This window comes from Apodemus sylvaticus, chromosome 21, assembly GCF_947179515.1.
Source record: "Apodemus sylvaticus chromosome 21, mApoSyl1.1, whole genome shotgun sequence".
Taxonomy (NCBI): Eukaryota; Metazoa; Chordata; class Mammalia; order Rodentia; family Muridae; genus Apodemus; species Apodemus sylvaticus.
In genome coordinates, this window is record NC_067492.1 from 14,472,235 (window position 1) to 14,494,915 (window position 22,681).

Below are 22,681 nucleotides of genomic sequence, written 5' to 3' on the forward strand. Positions count from 1 at the left end.
TCGAAGCTTGGTGATTTCTCACCATTGGATACATGTCAGCAGGTGATTGAGAGCATTTGAAAGGCCAGAGGATGGTGCACGGTTTAGCAACTGGCACCGGGGGTTAAAGATGGGGCTCGGGTGATGGCCGAGTGGATAAGGCAGTTGCAGCGGAAGTGTGAGGGCTGGGGTTCAGAACTCAACACCCTGGGTGTTGCCTGTAATCCCAGCACTTCGGAGACAGTTGGGTTTTCCGGGACAAGTGGGCTTTCTAATGCTCCACTGCCAGCAAGAAATCATGCCTCAATAAAGGAAGTGGAGAGAAATCGAGGTCAACTCTGCGGGCTTCCACACACAAGTGAGTGCACACATTTGTTCCCAGGCATGAAGTGTGCCTATTCTTATTTGAGCTTGCACACACTCGTATCAGCCACACCAACACATGCAAATAAATAAATTAATTAATTAGATATGTAAATAAAAAGTTAAATGAAGGTTATCTTCTCCCCAAACCAAAAGGCTCTAAGCCACCAAGTAAGAGCTCTTCTGGCTCCTCTGTAGAAATGCTGCATATGACACATGACACAGTGGAGTCCGACACATCAGCATTCGGTCATGCTTTCTAATGTGACTCAGCTACATCTGTGTTCGTTATTATAACTCAGGGCCTAAGAGATGGATATTTTTAAAGACAAAGGGCCAGACTTTTGGTGGAAACGCCCCCCGTCCTCCCTGTATTAAAAAAAAAAAGTGGCTCCTTCTTGTCTGGTCGACTTCAGTAATTGGCAGGATTTCGAGTAAGCTCTTTTAAAAGCCCTCCGTTTCTATTTTCACATTAAACACACTTGCAATATCTATTAAAAGCACAAACACCGAGGTACACACCATGACTACCAATGAGCCTACATCTGGAGGCTCTGCTACGACAGGAAGAACGGAGGGATTGCTTGTGTGGTTTTATGTCTGCCTATGTGTGGGGAGGGGAGGTGCAGTGAGAGGTGGGTGTCGATGCTACAAAAGGAAGGGGCGTACCTCTTACCTCCTCCCTCTGACCGGTGTTCCAAAGTTTCGTGCATGGACTGACTCTGTAATCGGAGGGGTCAACAGAAGGGGTCAAGTTCAGGATTTGGTGATGCCGAACAAGGGGCCTGGCCTTCATCTGGAGGAGGAGTCTTTATGTAGAAACACAGAGAGGAAACAGAGCAGATGCGAGGATATTTCTCTTCTGCTGTGTTTTCCAGGACTCCTTTGCTTCATGGCCCTTTGATGACTGACTGATATCTCGGGGAGGATGCATAAGGTCGCACGGAGGACTTGGGAACATCTGGGAGAGGGCAAGGCCAGTGAGGAGTTCAAGAGAGAGCCTCTGGGCCCTGAAGAGATCTTACAGGCCATTTTCAAGGTCACATTTGGGAAGGCAGCCAGATGTGTGAGCATGGACTAGCAGGAAGCCAGACAAGGTTCACTGGGACCCTGGCAGAGGGAGGGGCTGCCAGCAGCTGCCCTTGGCTAAGACACAGATGCCCCGGGGTTCTAAAGTTCTTTCGCCTCTTTCCAAATGCCTTTGGAAGGGCAGGGAGGGAAGGGAGGTTTGAAACTCGGGAGGGAAGGAAAAGGAGCTATAATTCTGCTGAAATCTTCTTCCAGAAACTTCCCCTGTCCCCTCAAATGTGTGTTTCGGATGGAAGTGTGTGTCCTGGGTTAAGGAAGATATCGTTCGTGACCTGAGATTTTGAACTGTATCTGTCAGTCAGGGTCCAGGCAGAAAGCGGTGGGGCATATGTGGATATGGGGAGTGCTAGGCCCCCACGTCCATAAAGGATAGGGTGCTGTTTGCAGAGCTTGATTGTAGGGTGTCAGGAATGCGGGGCGTTTCTAGAGGGTATCCTGAGCTTCTAAGAGCAGACACAGCTGAGGGGTGGGAATCTTCTAGGCAGGGAGGCAGTCAATCCCACCTGGAGGGAAGGCATTTGGAGACTGGAGGAGCTGACCTGGCTTTGCTCTGAAGCCCTGGTGGTAGCTATCCTTGCTTATCCAACCTGAGAAGAGGGTAAGAGGTCAGGCTTCCAGGCAGGGCGAGAGCCTGGGAGTACCTGCGGAGAGAGGCATCTACTGTGTAGACTGCACACCAGTGAGACTGGGGGCTTTGCCAGGATAAAGTACAGCATATTTATCTTAACGATACCTGTTAGCAAAGCGCAATGGTGCTGGGGTGGGGGTGGGGCGGGGGTCCTCTGGTTTTTGTCCTCACCTTCTACCTTGTTAGAGCTCACCTCTTTGTTGACTTTTGCTCTATACCACAGGCTTGCTGTCCTGTCAGCTTCTAAGGACCCTTCTATCTGCCTCCCAAGCCCCTGCAGGACAGCGGCCATTGCGGATGCTCCTCATAAGAATCCAGCTTTTATACAGGTTCCCAGGATTCGAACTCAGGCCCATAGCCTTGTGCAACAGGCATGTTTTGTTGTTGTTGTTGTTGTTTTGTTTTGTTCTCAATGAACACCAAGCTGATGATGTGACCCCCTTTTCTAATGCAGATGTGTAGAAACTTAACACTTTCAATTTTTTTGGTTTTGTTCTTTTTGGCTTTTTTGTTTGTTTTTAACGGAGAGAGACTATTTTGGTAGTTTTGAAAGAAGGACATAGGGGATTTAAAGGAGATGTAAAGCACGCACTCGAGCACGTACACACAAATAAAGTCAGAGAGAAAGAGACAGAGAGCCGAGACAGAACCAGAGACAGAGAGTTCATTTGAATTAGCATTGAAAATGATTTTTTTTTCAAGATTTTTAGGAAAGGAAAAAGCAGTTCATTTTTCAAATAAGAAGGAGGAGGAAAGAGGAAAGGAAATGATATTCCAGACAGACACACACCAATGAAAGCACATTTTGCCAAAATTCTCCAGGAGAAGGAACTAGAAAGGTTTCTTGGCACCGAACCTAGGGGCCAGCAGAGCGAGGGTCCAGCCAAGCTCTGTGGCAGCCAGTGATGACACTGTCAGGCACCAAGACACAGTCGCAGTCTCCTGTGCTGCCACAGTCTTGTTATTAAATGCAGATATTCAAACCCAAAGGGAAAAGGCAAACTCAGGACAGAAATGGCAGGCACTCTTAACCAAGGATAATCTGCAGACACGAAGGGGGACTGCCGGCCTCGGGAAGGTTCGAATCCTCCACAATTTCTAATATAGATTAATGGCATGCTCTGGCGAATGGCTACCGACTTGCTAAATGTGCTGACTGCTGGAAATTAGCAAAGGTGGCTGCTAAAAAAAAAAAAAAAAAAGAAAAGAAAAAAGAAAAGGAAAGAGAAAAGGAGCTGATTCTGAATGCTCTTCTCTCTTGGCCCGGCCTGACATGTGACAAACAAAATCAGCCGTGACAAAGAGGAAGCAACAAGTCCTAGGTGGTGGGGAACAAATGTCTCCTGCACATGAGTGATCTCCACAGTGGCCTTTGCTGCTGTGGGCGAGAGCTTGGGCCTGGCCCTGGAGCCGGGTGGTAGAACCTCATGGCTTGCAAGCACGATGCCAGTGCCCTAGGTTCCGTCGCCACCGAAACAAGCCAGACCAACAGCCGTTGACCTGAGGTTGTACTGATCATGGTTTACGGCATTGGGGCAGGGATGGCTCATGGGTAAGGATGCTGGCTGTGAAGGCGTAAGGACCTGAGTCTGTATTCCCAGAACACACATACATAAAAAGCAGTCATGTGTGCTGGGGGTAGTGGGCAGAGGCAGGAGGATGGCTGGGGAGAGGTCACTAGGCAGAGATTAACTGAGAGATCCTGTCTCAAGGGAGTAAAACTGAGAGTGGTGGAGGAACATCTAGGGCACCTTCCTTTGGCCCCTGCACTTACATTATGGTACACACACACACACACACTCATACACACATATTCAAACATACATACACACATACATACATATACACACAAAAACATATACACATGCATACACAAGCACACATATATACACATACACACACCTAAGCACACATACACACAAGCACACACACATACACACCTAAGCACACATACACACAAGCACACACACATACACACACAAACACACACATACACATAAACACACACACACACACACACACTACTTACTGTTCTACTGTCATTTCTGTTGCTATTGTAAAAATAACCTGACAGAAACCAAATTAAGGAGGGTGGGAAGTGGGGGAAAGAGGAAGGAATGGGAAAAGAGGAGGGAGGAGAAACTGCGGTCGGGATATAAAGTAAATAATTGATTAATAAATATTAATATTTTTATTAATGGAATATCATTACATTAGTGGAATATCAAAACAACTTCAGAAAGCAACTTAAGGAAAATAGAGTTTGTTTCAGTTCACAGTTCTAGGTTGTAGTCGGGAAGGACAAGGCTGAAGAGAGTTAAAACAGCTTACTCCATCCCACCCACATTCCAGAGCATATAGACATGAGTGCATGCGTGCTTAGTGCTCTAGCTCTCTCCACTTAGACGGTTTGGGGTCTGGGAGTCCAACCTATGCAGCGGTGTTACTCACTTTCCTCCCGGGTCTTCCCGTATCAGTTAAAACAATCAAGACCATGCCCCACAGTCATGCCCAGGTGCCAATGTGACCTAGACAATCGCTCCTTGAGACTTTCTTCACAAGTGATTGTAGGTTGTATAAAATTGACAATGAAATTACCCCCCCCCTCTCTCTCTCTCACACACACACACACACACACACACACACGTATACACACACAGACACACACACACAATATACACTTTGCTACCCACACATGTATATGTTTCAAAGCCATGGCCCAGCAAAACTCTACTGGCATAATTACATCCCTTTCTACTCATGACAAAAACGTGTGTGTGTGTGTGTGTGTGTGTGTGTGTCCAGAAATTAGAGCACATTATCCCAGATGTTGGGGAGTCTCAGCTGACGCCCTGAGCTTGGCTCTGGTGACCACCTTATCCAGACATTATTAATCTAACACTTGAAAGGTATTAAAGACAGAGTGGCAGTTGGTTGGCACTCCAGCTTAAAAGTCTCTGTGTTCTTCAGAAGACTGTGTAGGTTTGGTTTAGGGACGAGGCTGGAAGGAAGGCCTTGGAGGCATGGAAAATTTAAAGAAAGGAAATTACATGAGAAAGGATTTAGGCTCTGAGGTCTTTGTGGAAGGTTGACTCCATGGCAGGGAAACTGTGGAGTTTAGAGGCAGTGTTAAAGGAAAATCTGCCTGCTACCTCAGTGCTTAGAGATGTAAAGGGTCTGGGGTTCAAGGCTGGTTAGGCTATACAGAGTTTAAGGCCAGCCTGTGGGTTTTAACTGGAGCGTGTTAGGACAAAAACACAAACAAAAGCAAGATATACTTAAAGCCGCCAAGTTGGTTTTCCCCCTTAAAAGCTATCAAGTAATTATGAAAAAAAAATAATAACCGTCATGAAAATTGAAAATAACAACTCACAATGAAGTAGGTATTTTGCCCATAGCTAGCTGGAAACCGGGATTTAGCACAGAGTTATCCTGGGGTGTGTTCCATAATTATGTTTACCACCAAGATTCACAATATTTTTATATTTTATTTTCATTTTGTCTACTTTTCAGTCAAATCTAAAAGTGAGTCAGAAATCTTTTTTTAAAACTACATCTGCTTAGGGGCTGGGGAGATGGCTTGGTTGGTGAAGTGCCTGCTGCACAAATATGGGGACCAGAGCTTGGACCCCAGTATCTGCAGAAAGAGTCGAGTCTGACAATGCATGCCTCTGAGCCTGTAGACAAGGAGGTAGACACGGGGACACATCTGGAGGTTTCACCTTATGTTCCCCGTTCTTCCAGTGTCATCGCACCTCCTTTGAACATCAATAGTGCCCAGGTAAGACACCAATGGCTCTTTGTATATGGTATACACTGGTACCTACTCTATGCTGGACATCCTGAAGACAGGGAGGACTGGAGTTCTAAAGAAGATGGGCTCCAGTCTCACTCACAAAATCATTGTCATATGACAGGGTAGGTAACGACAAGAACAAACTGTCAGTTTGATGGTTACCCTTTACTGAGAGACTAGTATGTGTTTTGCACTGTTTATTAGAAAACCCCATCCATTCCTCCAAGTTACCCTAACAGATAATAAAGTGAAAGAGAAGGAAAGTTTAGCACCTGATCAATGACAATGGATTGAACGTTTGTCACCCTAACTCCAGGGTGATGGTATTTGGACATGGGGAGCTGCCATGTTCCTGTCTTGGTGATAATGGACTGAACCTCTGAACCTGTGAGCCAGGAGAGGTACAGAGGCTTAAATGAGCACACGAGGGTGGGAATGGATCCTTCTCCCTTCACAATCACCATATGCTGCTCTTGTCGGCTCTGTGATTACCTCTCTGAGCTATTATGCTTCCCAAGTGCTACCCCACCTCAACAAATGGCGACCCTGGAACGGCCAGAGTAGTTGAACCCTCTAGGGATCGTGGCGGCCATCCCTGACATCACAGAGGGAGAAGTGCTCTAAGTACTTGGGATAGGAAAGAGGAATGACTGGCACTCTCCGTAGGGATCTGAAGCTTTCCTGAGTTATAAAAGTGGGGGCAGGTAGAGGGAAGGGGGCTGAAGATATGCCTCAGATGTTAAGTGTTTGCTTGTCTTCCAGAGGATCCAAATTTGTTTTCTAGCACCCACCTCAGGAGGCTCACAGCTGCTTATAACTCTAGCGGATCCAATATCCTCTCCTGGTCTCCATGAGCACCGGTATGTAAATGTACAAATAAACACAGAAAAAGGGAAGAGACAAGGGAGGAGGCAGCAGAGGACTTCTAGAATCAAACAGTAGGGCCCTGGGATTGCCAAATGTTCTGTGCAGCTTCCAGAGGTGATGGGTTGAGGTGAATCTGTCCTGATTTAGAGGAAGGAGAGAGAGAAAGGGTGTCGTGGATACAGTGAACAGATAGAGGTATGGCTGTCTGAATGGTCTAGGGGACTGAATTCTCCCAAATGACTTATCCAGCCCAGAGGACCTGGGATCCAGGGAGACGATGGAGACGTAACAGACAACTATGGAATTCTTTGTGATATGCATCCACGTGTAAGGGCGTGGCCGTGTGACTTCCAGCTTGTGACTGAAGTCCCTGCAGACTTGTGAAGGGGCTGCTCACTTCACACGGAACTCAGCCACCGATGGCTACCCGCCCTCTCCCTTGTCAGTGCAACCTAAGAGAAGCCCCGTGATGTGCCCCAAAGTCTTGCTGATTAGACTGTGCTGGCCTGCCTGTGAGTTCGTGTACCAATTTGTCCCCACCCAACACGGGAATGACAAATGTGTGCCTCCACACCTGATTTAATTTTATTTAATTTTAAATGTATGTGGTACTGGGGATGGAACATGGGTTCTTGTGTTTGCAAGGCAAGCACTTAACCCACTGTGAGCAATATACTCACTGTCCTTGGTGCACCAAGTGTGGTGGTTTGAAAATGCTTGGCCCAGGGAGTGGCAACAAGGTGCAGCCTCACTGGAGTAGGTGTGCCATTGTTGGAGGAAGTATGTCTCTGTAGGGGTGGGCTTTGAGAGCTTCCTTCTAGCTGCCTGAGGAAGCCAGTCTTCTGTTTGTTTTCTGAATAAGATGTTGAGCTCTCTGCTTCTCCTGCACCATGCCTGCCTGGGAGCTGCCATGCTCCTGCCTTGGTGATATGGACTGAATCTCTGAACCTGTAAGCCAGCCCCAATTAATAGTTGTCCTTCTAAGAGCTACCTTGGTCATTGGTGTCTGTTCACAGCAGTAGAACCCTAACCAGTTTTTATATTTTAATTCATCTAAGTTTAAACATCGACATGTGTCCTGTGGCTACTCTATTAGAGAACAGCTCCTGGCTAGGTGACTGGAGGCCTCTTTCCGAGACTCAGCTGATGCATGTTAGAGATTGCCACCCTTCCGTCCAAGGGCCACTCCTTGGCACCAGCCATAAAATGTCTTTAGAAGAGATTGAGTTGCTTTATTTTGTGGCACCTCACTTTTTTTTTTTTTTGCCACATTTGAAGCAGGTTTTAGCTGCCTCCACCCCCGCCCCACCATTAATTAAGGGCAGTGTAGAAACAAAAACATTTCAAAGGAACGCGGGCCCTGGATGTGAAAGCTGTCATCTTTTTACATGGCCCCATGATTCAACGATTAATGGACCTTAAAACAATCATAAAACATCAAGGCCTCTGCTCGAGCTTAGAACGGGTGTAGTTTTACCTCGGCTCCAATCTTCTCGTTTGAAATTCATTGTGTGTCACGGGGCTCTGTAAACACTTTTAAGGCTTCTGACATTGTGGTATGAGATGCTGTTAATCTGTCCCCTCCCTGACCTTCATTGGCTGGTGGTATGGTGCGTCTTCCTGGAAAATTCATGAAAACATCAAGGATGCGCTCTGTGACATAGACTAGGGCACAATAAACCTAAATAATGGCTATCGTGTGCAGATTCCGACTCAGTGAACTGACTCGGGGAAGAGTCATTGAGCAACTGGGCTGCATCTGTAGTGGGACCTCGGTGGCAGACACTTGCACCTTGTATTTTATATGCACAAACTTGAGAACAACTATAGGGGGTCAACTTGAGATACCCCCCCCATTTCACAGATGGGCATACTGAGGGCTGGACATATGGCTAATAAAGGGCAGAGATAGAATTCAAATCCAGGCCCCCTCATCCCTCTCAAACAGCACTATTTTTTTTCCTCATGTGCAACTACTACATGCCAAAAGTTTGCTGATGGTTGAAGATACAGTTTATTTTTCTTTCCTTTTATGAATTATTTTTTTTACATGCCTGAGTGTTTAGTTTGCAGGGATCTATGTACAGTATATGCCTGCTGTGTCCACAGAGGCCAGAAAGGGATGACAGACCACCTCCCAGACTGGTATTATAGATGGTTGTGAGCCGCCATGTGGATATAAGGGTCTGAACCCAGGACCTCTGCAATAGCAGGAAGTACTCATAACCACTAAGCTATCTTTCCATCCCTTATATACCCCACATTTTCCAAAAGTGGCCATGGTGATTTCCCAATGCCACCTTCTTTTTGAGAACCATCCCACTGGCCTGTGAGACGGTGGAGTGTATGCACCTCCTCTCCCCACACACCTCAGTAGGCTTCTGGGTCTGCCTGGACAAACTGATCAGAGCTGCCATGACTTCCATGGCAGGATCATGAAAGACGATGTAAGATTTTCTGGGCTCTTTCTTGGGGTGTGTACCCTGGAAGCCCAGTCAGCGTAGTTGGAGGAAGACCCAGCTGCCTGGAAGTGCTGTGCAGTGCCACAGATGACAGCCAGCTTCAACTCCGACTCTTTTGAGTGGACAACCTTTAGATGACTTCTTGGGTTTTGTTTTTGTTTTCTGTCTTCAAGCTCCTTCCGCTGATGCTTGTGGGGATGGAAAACTGTCCCTGCTGAGTCCTGCTGAAGCATGTCACCACAGAAGAGGACAGCTTGGAGTGCTCTGTGATACATACAGCAGTAGTGACTAGAACATAATCGAGCTTCGTTGAAACTCTAGAAGATGCAAATGCTCCCATTCCCCCATCAACTTTGGCTTCCCAAAAAAGATACCCTGGGAGGAAAAATAATAAAGGCCTTGGCTATGGGGAAAACACTGAGGTTTGAAAAGCTTATTATAACAAGTATTTAAGTGAGATATTTGAAGGAGAAGAAAACAGAGTGGCCAGTAAATAGCCCACCTGGTTTAGATATATGTGACTACATTTACTGAACTGATTGCTGAAATCTATCCATGGGCCTGAGTGACACTGGACTAATTCACTAAATTTGGCTCTGAAAGATTGTTGTTGTTGTTGTTGTTGGCGTAAGTTGGCATTGGGTGTTACTCCAGTGTTTGGAGGATGAACAAACATTCTTGATGTGCTGCGAATGGGACCCTGAGAGACAGAACATCTTAGTCTTACTGCATACACAACTTTCAGCCATGTCCCTAGCAACCTGGGAAAGAGCTTGAAAAATAAAACAACAACTACAACAAAAACAACAACAATAACAAAACTAGATAATCTTATGGTGATGCTGCCAAAGGTCAGCAGAAGTGCCTTGACTTCTGCCTCACACCTATGTGCCACACAAAATGAACCCTTGCTTGTTTTATTTTGTGATTAATTTTGTTTAATTACATGTATGTGTATTGCAGGCAGGGTGTGTATGTGCACATGAGTGCTCTGCTTATGGGGGCCAGCAGAGGGCGTCAGGACCCCCTTGAGCTTAAGTTTCAGAGGGTTGTAAGCTGCATGACTTGGGTGCATGGACCTAAGTTCAGGTTCTCTGAAAGAGTAGTTTGATCTCTTAACTGCAGAGCCATCTCTCCATCCCCATTTTCTGTGTCTGGATAACCTAAAACCCAAGTGTGAAATACCGTTTTCTGTCCACGTTCAGCATGATCCATATCTGTATCTGTTTGTGCTTGAGGATCTCAGGATACTGGAAAATATTACCAGGCCATTCTCAAATACGTATTTTTCCTTTACCGGATAAGGTTCTTCTGTCTACCTTAAGTATTAAACATTAAATCATCTCATTAATAAAATTTGCAATTTAGTAGTGTTATTCCTCATTTCCTGTATAGGACTCTATGCACTCTATAAATATTTTTATTTTTAAGATGTATTACAAATATCAGGAGACAGAGACATTTTGTATGAGCTTCCCAAATATAGACAGAAAACATCAGTATCAGCAACAATATTTAAGTCTTGTGCTGTTATTTTTCCCAAAATTTGGATTAATCAGGATGTGTTTTAAACCCATAATGCACTAAGGTTACATCCCGAGAATCACAAAATGCCTAGAGTATAAACAGGAAAATCTCTCTCAACACCTCTCTCTCTCTCTCTCTCTCTCTCTCTCTCTCTCTCTCTCTCTCTCTGTCTCTCTCTCTCTTGATGGCTGTGAATTTTCTCTGCACACCTGTACTATCAAGGTAACTTTTGCTATAAACAGCATTTTAAAATTATCACATAAAAAACTATCAAGCACTAAATTAGAAAAAAACAGAAATCCGAAAGTGATAGTGAAATTTATGAAGCAATTCTGCTACACTCAAAGGCTCATTGCTTGGCATGTAAAAAATTTTCAGCTGCCTGCAAGACCTGGGTAAGAATTTCTCTTTCAGTGGGCAAACTTCGATCCACAACAGGCTCTAAATGAGCAACGCGCAGGACACACGTGCTGCAGATGAGTGCTTGTTTGCCTGACTAATAGAGATAATATTAAAAGTGTTCTCTCATCATTTCAATTTTTTTCATTAAAATTTTTTTTTTAATTTGGCTGAGTGCCTTTTTTTTTTCCTACCTCCAAGAGCTGTTAATTCTGTTCACTGCCGAGCAGAAGTCAAAGTCACAGTCTAAACAGCTTGTAATGAGTTTTCAATGGCCCATCTCAATGAAATTGAGGGCAAAGACCAGCAGGCTCAGGCAGTGTCGGCCCTCGGAATTTATTAGCAAGGGCACATTGTGTTCGGGGGGCAGGTGTAGTGGAGGGACTGCTTCCCTCCTCTCAAGGAGAGCCCCGGTCCTTATTAAAGAGTTGTGTCAGGTGGGGAGGCGCTGGGAGGCTCAGTTGGTAAAGTGATAGCCGTACAATGATGACGACATGGGTTCAGTCCCTATCACTCACATCAAAATCTGGGCATGGGGAATTTAAGATGATGCATCCCCCTTACAGCCCAGCCAGCAGAGTCAAACAGGTGAACCCCAGACCTTGTCTCACCAATTAAGTGGACAGTACCTATGGAATGATAGTTGTGCAGTTGTGATCTGGCCTATTCTCTCTCTCTCTCTCTCTCTCTCTCTCTCTCTCTCTCTCTCTCCCTCTCTCTCTCCTCTCTCCTCTCTCCTCTCTCCTTTCTCCTCTCTCCTCTCTCCTCTCTCTCCTCTCTCTCTCTCTCTCTCTCTCTCTCTCTCTCTCTCTCTCACACACACACACACACACATACATGCTATACATACTTCGGATTAAAGAGATCCTACCCAGAATAGAAAGAGTTTTTGATCTCAGTGATGGGGCACTCCCGCTGTGGTTCTACCACCAATCAGGGAAGATGATTTTGCTCTTTGGTTAATCCATGATCACCAATACCTGCATCTCCTCTAGTTATGCATATATCTCAGCCTGCTGATAGTGATAGGAACCAAAGGGAGTAATATTTCCTTTTTCATTTCTAATCTTTGTGTGTGTGTGTGTGTGTGTGTGTGTGTGTGTGTGCGTGCTTGTGTGTTCATACACCCACATGAGTATACTTGCATTTGGTAGCCCAGGGTTAATGCCTGGTGCTTTCCTCTATTGATCTCCACCTTATACAAGACACCATGTCTCACTGAATCCAGGGAGCACTCTGTCATGCTCTTGGGAATCCCAGCTTACTCATCTCTTCCCCTGAGTGCTAGATCCAGGGATTCCAGTCCTCGCGCCTTTCCGGATGTGCTTTCCTTGCGGAGCATCTCCCTAGCCTGAGTTCTAATGCTGAGCTGCTGCGTTTCCGGTGAGTTTCCCTACTGGAATATTGCCAAGAGAATCTCTGTGACTATGCTTCAGGAAAAAAAAATACCCTTTCACTTACACAATACCTTTCTGCACAGGTGCAGGATTTCCATATAACACAACATTCTTTCTGAGCTTGACAAATAAATCCAATCCTTGAAAAATGGAGAATAACTTAACAATACGTTCTTTGGCCAAAGACGTTCACAAAGCCAATGCAATAATATATATGACTAAGTGGAGGCCAGGGAGGACCAATGGCTGGCTTCTTTCTAGATGCTACTTTTTAAATTTTATTTTATTTTTGAGACGATCTTGCTGTGTAGCCCTGGCTATCCTAGAACTCACTATATGTTGACGAGACTGGCCCCTGAAATCACAGAGATTCACCTGCCTCTGACTCCTGAGTGCTGGGATTAAAGGGGTGTGCTACTATAACTGACTTAAAAGTTCTTATTAAAGAGGGAACCATGGGTTTTATGGAAATAACTTACACCAATTTTATATCATGGATATTAAATTATCCCTGACTCTAATGCATATTTTAAAATGTATCAAAAACTTAGCAAGTGCTAGACTCAACAGTGGGCACTAGCAATGCTACACTAGACCTGGTGATGAGCGTCCACTTGCTCTCCCCTTTCCCTTCTCCCTCTCCCCTCTTCCCTCTTCAATAACTCAGTCGTTACTCAGTCACTCACTATAGATTTCTAAGACCACAGGACCAGATCTCCAAATTTCCCTACAGAGCTCTTTGTAAACGTCCTTTAAAAATTCACCTATTTCCATGCTTGCTTCTGCAGCACATATACTAAAATTGGAACAATACAGAGAAGATTAGCATGGTCCCTGGGCAAGGATGACAGGCAAAAATTCACCTATTTACATTTTATGTGAATGAGTAACATGACTGCATGTATGTATGTGAAGCACATTCCAGGAGTCCACAGGGCCAGAAAAAGACATCAGATCTTTCAGGACTAGAGTAACAGATGGTTGTGAGCTGCCGTGTGGGTGCTGGGAACCAAACCTGGGTCCTCTGCAAGAGCAGAAAGCGCTCTTCGCTGTTGAGCATCTCTCCAGCCCCTCCTACAGATTCCTTAATGTGTATTAGGAACAAAACTGTGGATGCAGTTCTGGAGGGAATGGCTGATCTCCGTGTCACCTCATGAAGCTGTACAAAGGACATACGGTTTCAGAGCAGAAGGGTGTATTTCCAAAGCCTTCCACAAACCCGCAACTTCCTGTTTATTTAACTGTGTGCTTCCCTGCATTCAGCTGAGGGACTTCACTTCGCTTCACATGCCTATCCCAGCTTTTCCCATGTCTCATAGCATTGTAGAGACAGTGAAACACATATTAAGTATCTCACACAGAACCTGTGGAAGAGCACCTGGCAGTTTGTAAGTATCAGATCACACTCCCCCCCCTACAAAATATAATTCAAACACACACACACACACAGAGTACACTAGGAGAGTGGAGACAGGCACATCCCTGGAACTTACTGGTCAGCCGGTAGCGCTCCCCTGATGAGCTCTAGGTTCACTAGAAGACGTTATAACAACAAATGCCACCACACATGTCCATGCACATATGTGTGCACCTGTAGGCACACATGTGAATACCCTCACATGGAGGTATACATATTCCATACACACATACACATGGGGTAGGGGTCTGGGCAGCAGAGATAGAAAGACAAAGACAAGCAGCAGCTGCACAACTAAACACGTTACAGAACAATTTGATGGTGTGCCTTAGTACAGATTTCTTGATAGGTGTTATGAACAGTGGTATGCACGGAACTGTGGGGAAAGCAGCTGGTGTCTGGCTTCAAGTCATTTGTGTACCAGACTCTCTGACGTACCCTTCGTCTGCATCACCACATCATCTAATCCTGTGCCAGGCATCTTCTCTATTTGTTCTATTTTGCTGCTCAGAGGTTTACCACAAGTTAAGACATTTGCCCCAAGTCACACAAAACACTGCATCTTAGATCAGAAGAGTCTGACCTAAACAACTGTATCTAGCAAGTGTTAAGACGCAGCCCATTAAGTCAGTACTTTAGCTTTAGGGTTTTTGTTTTGTTTTTGTCGTACGCAGAAATGAGAAAGACAGTGTGTCAGTGGGTAAGGCCCTAAGAAACCTGGATCTGTGTGACATGGTGGCGCATGCCTTGACTCTCACTCAGCATGAGGGAGGCAAAGGCAGGTAGACCTCTGTGAGTTTGAGGTCAGCTTGGTTTATACAATGAATTATGGGCCATCCAGAGCTACATGCTAAGGCTCTGTCCCAAACTAACTAACTAACTTACTGACTGTCTGACTAATTCTGTACCTAAAATCCCACCAGCAACTTTGGAATTCTGTGGGAAATTTTATGCAGAAAGGAAGAGCAAGGTCTTCATGGTGAGTGGTAAAAATTGAGAAGCCTCCACGTAAGGGCAAGATGCTTTACTGGTTTTGAGTGTGTCCAAATGCTAAGAGGATCGATGCCGTGCACTGATTGGAAGGAGGTGGGCAACTGATTTACCACCCGAGTAAGAGAAAGGATCATGGGCAGAACAGAGAACTCCACAGCAGGAAAGAAGACAGTTCCTGTACACAACTAGATCCAGATTTCCAGTTTTCTAATTTGTGTTTTGCTTCAAGAAGGGAGTGGGGTGGGGTGGAGCTTAAAAGGGTCTTATTATACAGGCCTGGCTGGCCTGGAACTCAGTATGTCAAACAGACTTGCCCAAAGCACGTAAAATAATCCTCCTGCCTCTCCTTCTTCCCAAGGGTTGAGCTTAGAGTTGAGCACCACCATGCCCAACCTAGCTAAGCACCAACCACCATGCCCAACCTAGCTAAGCACCAACCACCGTGCCCAACCTTCTCCCTACATTTTATTTTACAGAGAGAGCCTGGTACTTGATGGTTCCTACTGAGAAATGTCTTCTCATGACTCTCTCCACCATCGACCCATCTGTGGACAGCAGCAATGGACAGGATGAAGGCAGGTGGCAGATGTTGCTGTCTCCAGAGAGGCTGATCACTAGCACCATGTATTTGACATCGACGGAACATTCACACCTTCTCCAAGAACACTTCTCATTCTAAAACTGGTGTTCTTCTAGAAAGCCCCTCCGGTGGCTTGGCTTTTCCTGGCTCCTCCTCGTGTTGTCAGTGGCCAATACAAACCACTGAGTGAAGGAAGCCAATGTGCGATCCTGCAAATGAGGGCAGACCACCGCGGGCTCCTGAGTGCACACAAAGATCCTTGCTCTCTGACCCTCCAAATTCATACAAGGACATGCTATAAAGCAGCTCACGGCTTTGGCACCTTCTCTGGGGTCTGTGATAAAATAATAACCAATCATTCAAGGGGCAAAGGGTTCATTTTGGCTTATAGCTCCTGGGAGGGGTAGACTCTATCATGGCAATAAGACACATGTCACAATGTGTCAGCTAAACAGGAAGTAGAGCATCAACAGGCAGCTGGGCCAGACGCTAAAGCTTCCAAATGGGACTCCCTGTAATATAATTCCCCCAACAAGGCTCCACCTCCTAAAGGTTCTATGGCCTTCCCAAACAGCTCCAGCAGCTGGAGACAGAATGTTCAAACACACAGAGGGACATTTCACTTTCACGGCACGATGCCCATTTTGCGTGTTGTGGAACACAACCAGATTCTACAGGATCCGGAACTTTCAGATACCATTCTCTGATGGCTTTCCATCTATGAGGATCCAAGCAGCTCTTCAAACTGATATGTTCATCTTCGTGTTGAAAAACGCAGGACATGCATGCATGGAAAACCTGTCCATTCTCTGGCGTCCCTCTGAAATATTGGGGGTGAAAACCTCAACATTTTTTTTTTTGGTCCATGCAACAGTGAACATTCACACAATCGTTAAAATCGCATCGACCACTGGATTTTTCTCTCCTTCCCAGTTTTAATACATTTTTATAATTGCATTGAAGATATTCAACCCCTGTTTTTAGTGCAAAGATAAAATTTACGGACCGTGACAAACGTATCCTCTCATAGCCTTCCTGAAAGGATAACAATGTTTTGTGGCGAAACCCAAATGTCTGCTCCTTCTTGGCCACTTTAACGGAGTGGCAGGACAAAAAAAAAAGAAAAGAAAAGAAAAGAAAAAGAAAAAAAGCAGGAGCCCTCCTCACATTCTGAATGGGAGTGAGGGTGGGTGTGGAGGTGGGGGGTAGGAAGGTGCCCTTAACTGGCACAAGAGATTCAGGATACTTTCATTGTATCCATTAAAGTTACCCTTTTTCTATAGTTCCCCAATAGCAACATCAGCTGCTATGCAATCCTGCTAAACTGGGTGTTACTGGGACAGCTCCCATCAACACAGACAAAGACAACCAACCAGACTGTTTCTTCCAATGACTGAGCCACTTGCCCCCTCTTTTCCTGAGGGAGTGTGTTTGGTGAGGGCATCAAGTGAAGAGACTTGGCATGAGGGAGCAGGGAGGGTGAGGGTTGCCCAACAAAGGGAGGCTGGAGGTTAAGCAGGGTCCCCGGAGAGCTGTGGGGCCCGGGAGGGGTCTCTGACCTTCTGGGGTGCTGTTTCTCTGCATCTAGATATGGAAGGATTTGCAGCAGATTTTTGATCTCTCAGATGATGTATCACAATTATCTCCTTAAAGATAAACCACAAAACCTCCAGCTTTAAGGCTGCCTCACTGGCAAGACGATCATCTTCCCTGAGTATATCTTCATCGTGGATCAATTCTTAAGATTCTTACCATCACATGTGTTTAAATATGCGTGTGTTTGGTGAACTCAGACCACTGGAATATATATATATATAATGCTGTCTGTAAGCATCTATCCTGAGGATTTTCTTGGCATTTTGCAGAGCATATCCTGACCATGAACTCAATGTTGGAAAGTGGAGACTAACTCCAGATAAACTTCGCTTGCTGCCCCTCCCCTCTTTTCTTTGACAAGGCAGAGTTTTAAGTATTTCCTAACTTTTACCTCACAGCTTTGCATGAGACACCCATGCCGGGGACCATAATGAAGTGAAGGTAATCTACACAATTTGAAAACACTTATTGTGACAGAAAGGATTGGCGAGGTAGAGGCCGTACAAGAACACATAAATGAAATGCATCCCACCGGAAAAGCCTCGTGCGCCCACTCTCATTTACCGGTTCCTGAATTAATAGACCAAGAAAGGCACCACCGGTCCCAACAAAATGCCGTAAAACCACGGGCAGCGAGTGGTGTCTCCAACTTTCATTCCCTTGGGGAGAAAAGGACACTGCCTAATCTGTATTCAGTCCTGACATTGGCTGCATCTGATACGGAACATTAGCTTCTAAGTCTCTCAATAGACCAGTGTCCTTCAGTTTATATTACTTTATGTTAATAGTAGAAAAATTACACACAACATCATTTATCATTGTTATACTCGGCTATACGTCCCATAGCTTACTGTAATATATTTATTTACCCCTGAGACAGGGAGAAATTAAAAATATATATGTTCAAGAAAACCCTATAGGAAAAGAATCATTGTAAATCTCTTTAAAACACACAGGCACACAAACTCCCTTGGGGGCAGGGGGTGATCTATTGTCTAGCTAAGACTGTGAATGACAAGAGGTTTCTGTCTAAGGACCCAGTACAGACTGTACAATGATTCTGGAGGGTTGAGTATATAGCAAAACACTTCATATTAATAATATATCTTTTGTTCACTAGTTTCCCCAAGTTTTCCTTCTTCATTTTTTCATTTGTCTATAACATCCTTGGGTACCTCCAATTATTGACTATTTTGACGTCTCACCTCTAGCCAGAGGAAGACAAGATTTTTATACTTTTCTTTAAGTCCTGTGGAAGAACCGTGACCACTGAGCCATCTATCTCTCTAGTCCTCCTCCTCTTCTTCTTCCTCCTTCTCTTCCTCCTCCTCCTCCTCCTCCTCCTCCTCTTCCTCTTTCTTCTTCTTTGAGACAGAAGCTCACTATGTAGCCTGACTGGCCTAGAACTCACATAGATTAGCCTGCCTCTTCTTCCCTGTGCTTGAATCAAAAGCATGACCTGCCACACCTTCCTCAAGAGCCATACGTACCCCTCCACATAGTATTTACTATATAGTCCTTCTTGGAGCAAACATGGCTAGGAACTGCCCTGCTGTTCCTGGGACCTTTCTGCACAGACATTCACAGAAGAGTCTATGCATTTTCCTAGACATCACCTGGCTTTCTTCTGCATCAACCATCTCCCATCTGGTTCACTCATTTGAGCCTTTCTGCTTTTGCCTCCATTTGATGAGAATAGTGACAATTAATAACCATCATCAATGACATTCTAGTCATACGTCAGTCATTCCGCTCGGCACAGCGCCTTGTTTCATCCTCAAAGGTAGGTGTCGTTGTTGCTCCTATTTTACAGATGTGAAAACCAAGGTTACAAACCGTAAGAGACATACCCGGTGCACTGAGTGTCCAGAGATACACTCACGGTGTGGCGCATCGTGTAAATGTTGAATGAAGCAATAACACCAAGAACAAGGGTGTAAAGTGATCATTGCCTGTGTTGACTGAGGTGCGATACTCCCAGAGAGCAAATCTCCCAGAGATTTGCGCAAAAGGCAATACCCGGGATTCTTCTTTAGAATCATTAAGACCCATCAGTGGTCTCAACATGGAGGCCTATTTGGGTACTCTGTCAAGACAGGAGTCAAAAAAGAATCCTTGCTTCAGCTTACAGGTGACACTCAGACCTCACAGGTCTCCTTTCTATCCTATTCAATCACAAAACTGCCAGGCAGACAGAGGCACACACAGCTAAGGAGCCAGATTTCCAGGCTCAGGTTGCCTGTGGATGACATCTTTCCTGAAGAGCTCAGGTAAGGTTAGGCAAATACTGCACCTCAGTTTTCTTACCTATAGAAAGAAAATGCCGCGAAGTGTAAAGGACACAATGCCTGTAGGTTCCTCAGGACACTTCTTAACCATGTGCAGGTTAGAATGGGCTGGCTAGAGAAATAGCTATTGCAAAGAGCATCCTGAAGACTCCAGCCCTTGTAACTGGTGAATGTTTTTATGGCAATGCTAAGATTAATTTATCAAATCATGGATACTTGCAAGAGGAGAAGCACAGAACAGAGGCACAGGGGAAGTAATTTCATTGTTTACCATTCCCCAATGTGCTTAAACCTTTTGTGTTCATAGGGTCATCCTGCACTCACTTCCATGCAACCTGGGTCTTCATCTTCTAGGGTCTTCAGCAACACTAAGATGACAGAGCTGATGACAGTCACTGGAGCTGAGATAATAGCAGTTATAGCTTACTGAAACTCACAGGGAGCCAGGCACTGGGCTGACCACCTACAAATGGTCTCTGCAACCCTGAGATATTAGACATTATTTACCAGGTGTGTGTGTTTGTGTGTGTGTGTGTGTGTGTGTGTGTGTGTGTGAGAGAGAGAGAGAGAGAGAGAGAGAGAGAGAGAGAGAGAGAGAGAGAGAGACAGAGACAAAGAAACAGTGACAGAGATGGATAGACAGACACATAGTGATATCCCGAGAGTTGAAGTATTTTTCCCAAGGAGCGACAGACAGAAGTATTTATCATTGTCTGCTGATTGCTGCAACAAAATACCGTGGACTGACAGGCTTATATTTTTGCCACACTAATTTATTTCTTATACTTCTGAAGGCTGAGAAGATCTTTCCACAAGCAAATCCGATCTCTGGCTTGCTTCTTCTCATAGTTTGGATATAAAATGTTGCTCCACGGTATGGTTGTCAGCCAGTACTGAGAGATGGTTGGACCTTTTGGGGGTGGAACTCACTGGAAGGAAGCTGGGTCACTGAGCAGGGGGATGGCACTGAGCAGGGGGATGGCACTGAGCAGGGGGATGGCACTGAGCAGGGGGATGGCACTGAGCAGGGGGATATTAAGATACTGCTTCCTCCTCTGTCTGCTTCTGACCACTAGGAAGACAGATGTTCCCAGCATGATATACACTACCTCATCGCAGGCTAAAGTAATAGGCTCCACCAATCACCTACGGAAAACCTGGAAACCAAAGCTTTCCTCTCTTTAGGTTGATTTCCTTGGTTATTTTGTCAGGGCTACGGAAAGCTGATGAACACAGACTCACACATGGGCTTCCTGACCTGTCCTCCGCTGGGAGAAGCAACGCAGCTCCCCGAGGCTTCGTTCATTGGAGCATTGATGTTTACGAAGGGTTTGCTCTCAAGATGAAACTATGTCCCTCAAAGAACTCACCTCACGATAAATGCAGCTTGGGGAAGACACACACATTTGCACCATAGCAAGATCTGAAACCAAGCCTTCAAGAAGCCAAGTCATGGGACAGTTTGCCATATGTCCTGGAGCTGTTTGGGGTCTTCTACCCAAATTAGGTCTTTTTCCCTGTCAAAAAGTGCATTGTTTCTGACGCTTAGAAACGCTCCTAAACAATCTTTACCCTTCTGAGGGAATAAATCTCATTTATTGTATTTCTCAATAAAATGTAGGATTCTATTATTTCCATAATAGCTAAATAATCTAAAAAAATAATTTTTCTGTGCGCTATGTGACCGCACTGCATAATATTTAAACAACGAAGATAACCTCTCTTGTACTACAGCTGTGTTTTATGCTAATAACCAGAATCATTTCATCATTATAGGCTAATGACCTGAAAAATTTCACTTTAAAAATGAAGTCATATCTGGGCCCTGGGAAAGCAAAACTGGATAAAAAATGAGAGAAGTGGGTGTTTGACTTGTACCCTTGAGCGGAGAGCAGCAGAGTCTATACCGGGCCCCACCAAGCTGGAGACAGAAGGAACTTTGTACTTGGACAAGAGACAGGAAGGGATTCTGCGTCCTGCACGGTTTGGCAGTATTACTTGAGCAGAGTTGGTCGGTGTCTTACCTGCTGTCTGCTTAGCCCTCTACACATACTGCTTGAGTTCTGTCGCTGTTAAACTTCAGGTTTCTGAGAGACCAGAGAACAGCGTTGTGCATAGTCAAAGCATCCTGCTGCCAAGTGACCTGCATCCTCCTGGGAGTCCTTTTCAGAGATGGGTACCAAGCCATGCTTAGCTACTCCACATCTGTTCAGACCTCATTTTCGATATGACATAGTGAACTCCGTCTTTCCTCCCTCTCCCCCCATTAATGGGTAGCAAAGCCCTGAGGGACGGATCACAGTAAAACTAAATCAATTGTGCAGTCAGTTTGCCGGCATGGTCCCAGATCCATGCCCTCTGCCATATGAACGGTAGTACCCTCAGTCTGTGGGTGAGATACGACTTTATGTACCTGTTTGACCATATGATTTCCTTTAGCCTGGAGGGAACCCAATGTGCTGGGGAGCCAGTTCTGAGATTTGTGGGTTTCTGTCTGCCTGCAGTGTTTCTACTGTTTATGGAAAGGCTCACTAACCGTAGTGGTTCACCCTTACATAGCTGAGATCAGCTACCCATCAGCCAGTTCCCAGCCTCATGAGCAAGATTAGCGAACATCCCAGGTGAGCTGGACCAACCAGGCTTATGAAAACCCAGACACAGCGACGGCAAAGCATTAGCTGCTGTGTGCAGTGCATCTGATGTTTTAGTGTGACCAGTGAGGCGGCCACCTGTGGGACCTGCTGGCAGATGCATGGAGCGCTCGACATAGGTCTGGTGGTGACTGGACAGAGTATCTCTGTCCAGCCTGAAATAAGGAAGAACCTGCTGATGGTTTCCTTGAGGAAGTCCTTCCCTCCCCTTGCAACTATGGAGTTCATTTGGTAAAGAGGAGAAAAGAGACACGGAAGAGGCAGAGGGCCAACACGAAAGCCTTCATGTCACTGAGCCGTTAAGGGAGAGCCCCTTCTCCCTTCTCTAAGTCACATGTTTAAAAATGTGCCCCGGCCACTCACACTGGTCCAGAGAGTCTGTCCCTGGCTACGAACATTTCCAAGGGACTAAGGCCTGAACTCCTTTCAACCATAGACGAGCCATAGAATAGTGTGTGTGTGTTTGTGTGTGTGTGTGTGTGTGTGTGTGTGTGTGTAACTGTGTGTGTGTGTCTATGTCTGTATCTGTGTGTGTGTGTCTGTGTGTCTGTGTGTGTGTGTCTATGTCTGTATCTCTGTGTGTGTGTGTCTGTGTTTCTGTGTGTCTGTGTGTTTGCGTTCATTCAATTCCTGGAGAGTGGTCTATATG

General features: G+C 45.4%; 1 protein-coding gene and 1 non-coding gene across 3 annotated transcripts in view; one reads left to right on the top strand and one right to left on the bottom strand.

The window, feature by feature from the left end:
- Positions 1-22,681, bottom strand: part of Wwox (WW domain containing oxidoreductase) — a 925,836-nt gene that overhangs the window by 346,980 nt on the left and 556,175 nt on the right. The window lies entirely within an intron of this gene.
- Positions 13,284-13,385, top strand: LOC127672227 (U6 spliceosomal RNA). Its single transcript, XR_007974885.1, has one exon. It is a non-coding gene; the product is annotated as a U6 spliceosomal RNA (small nuclear RNA).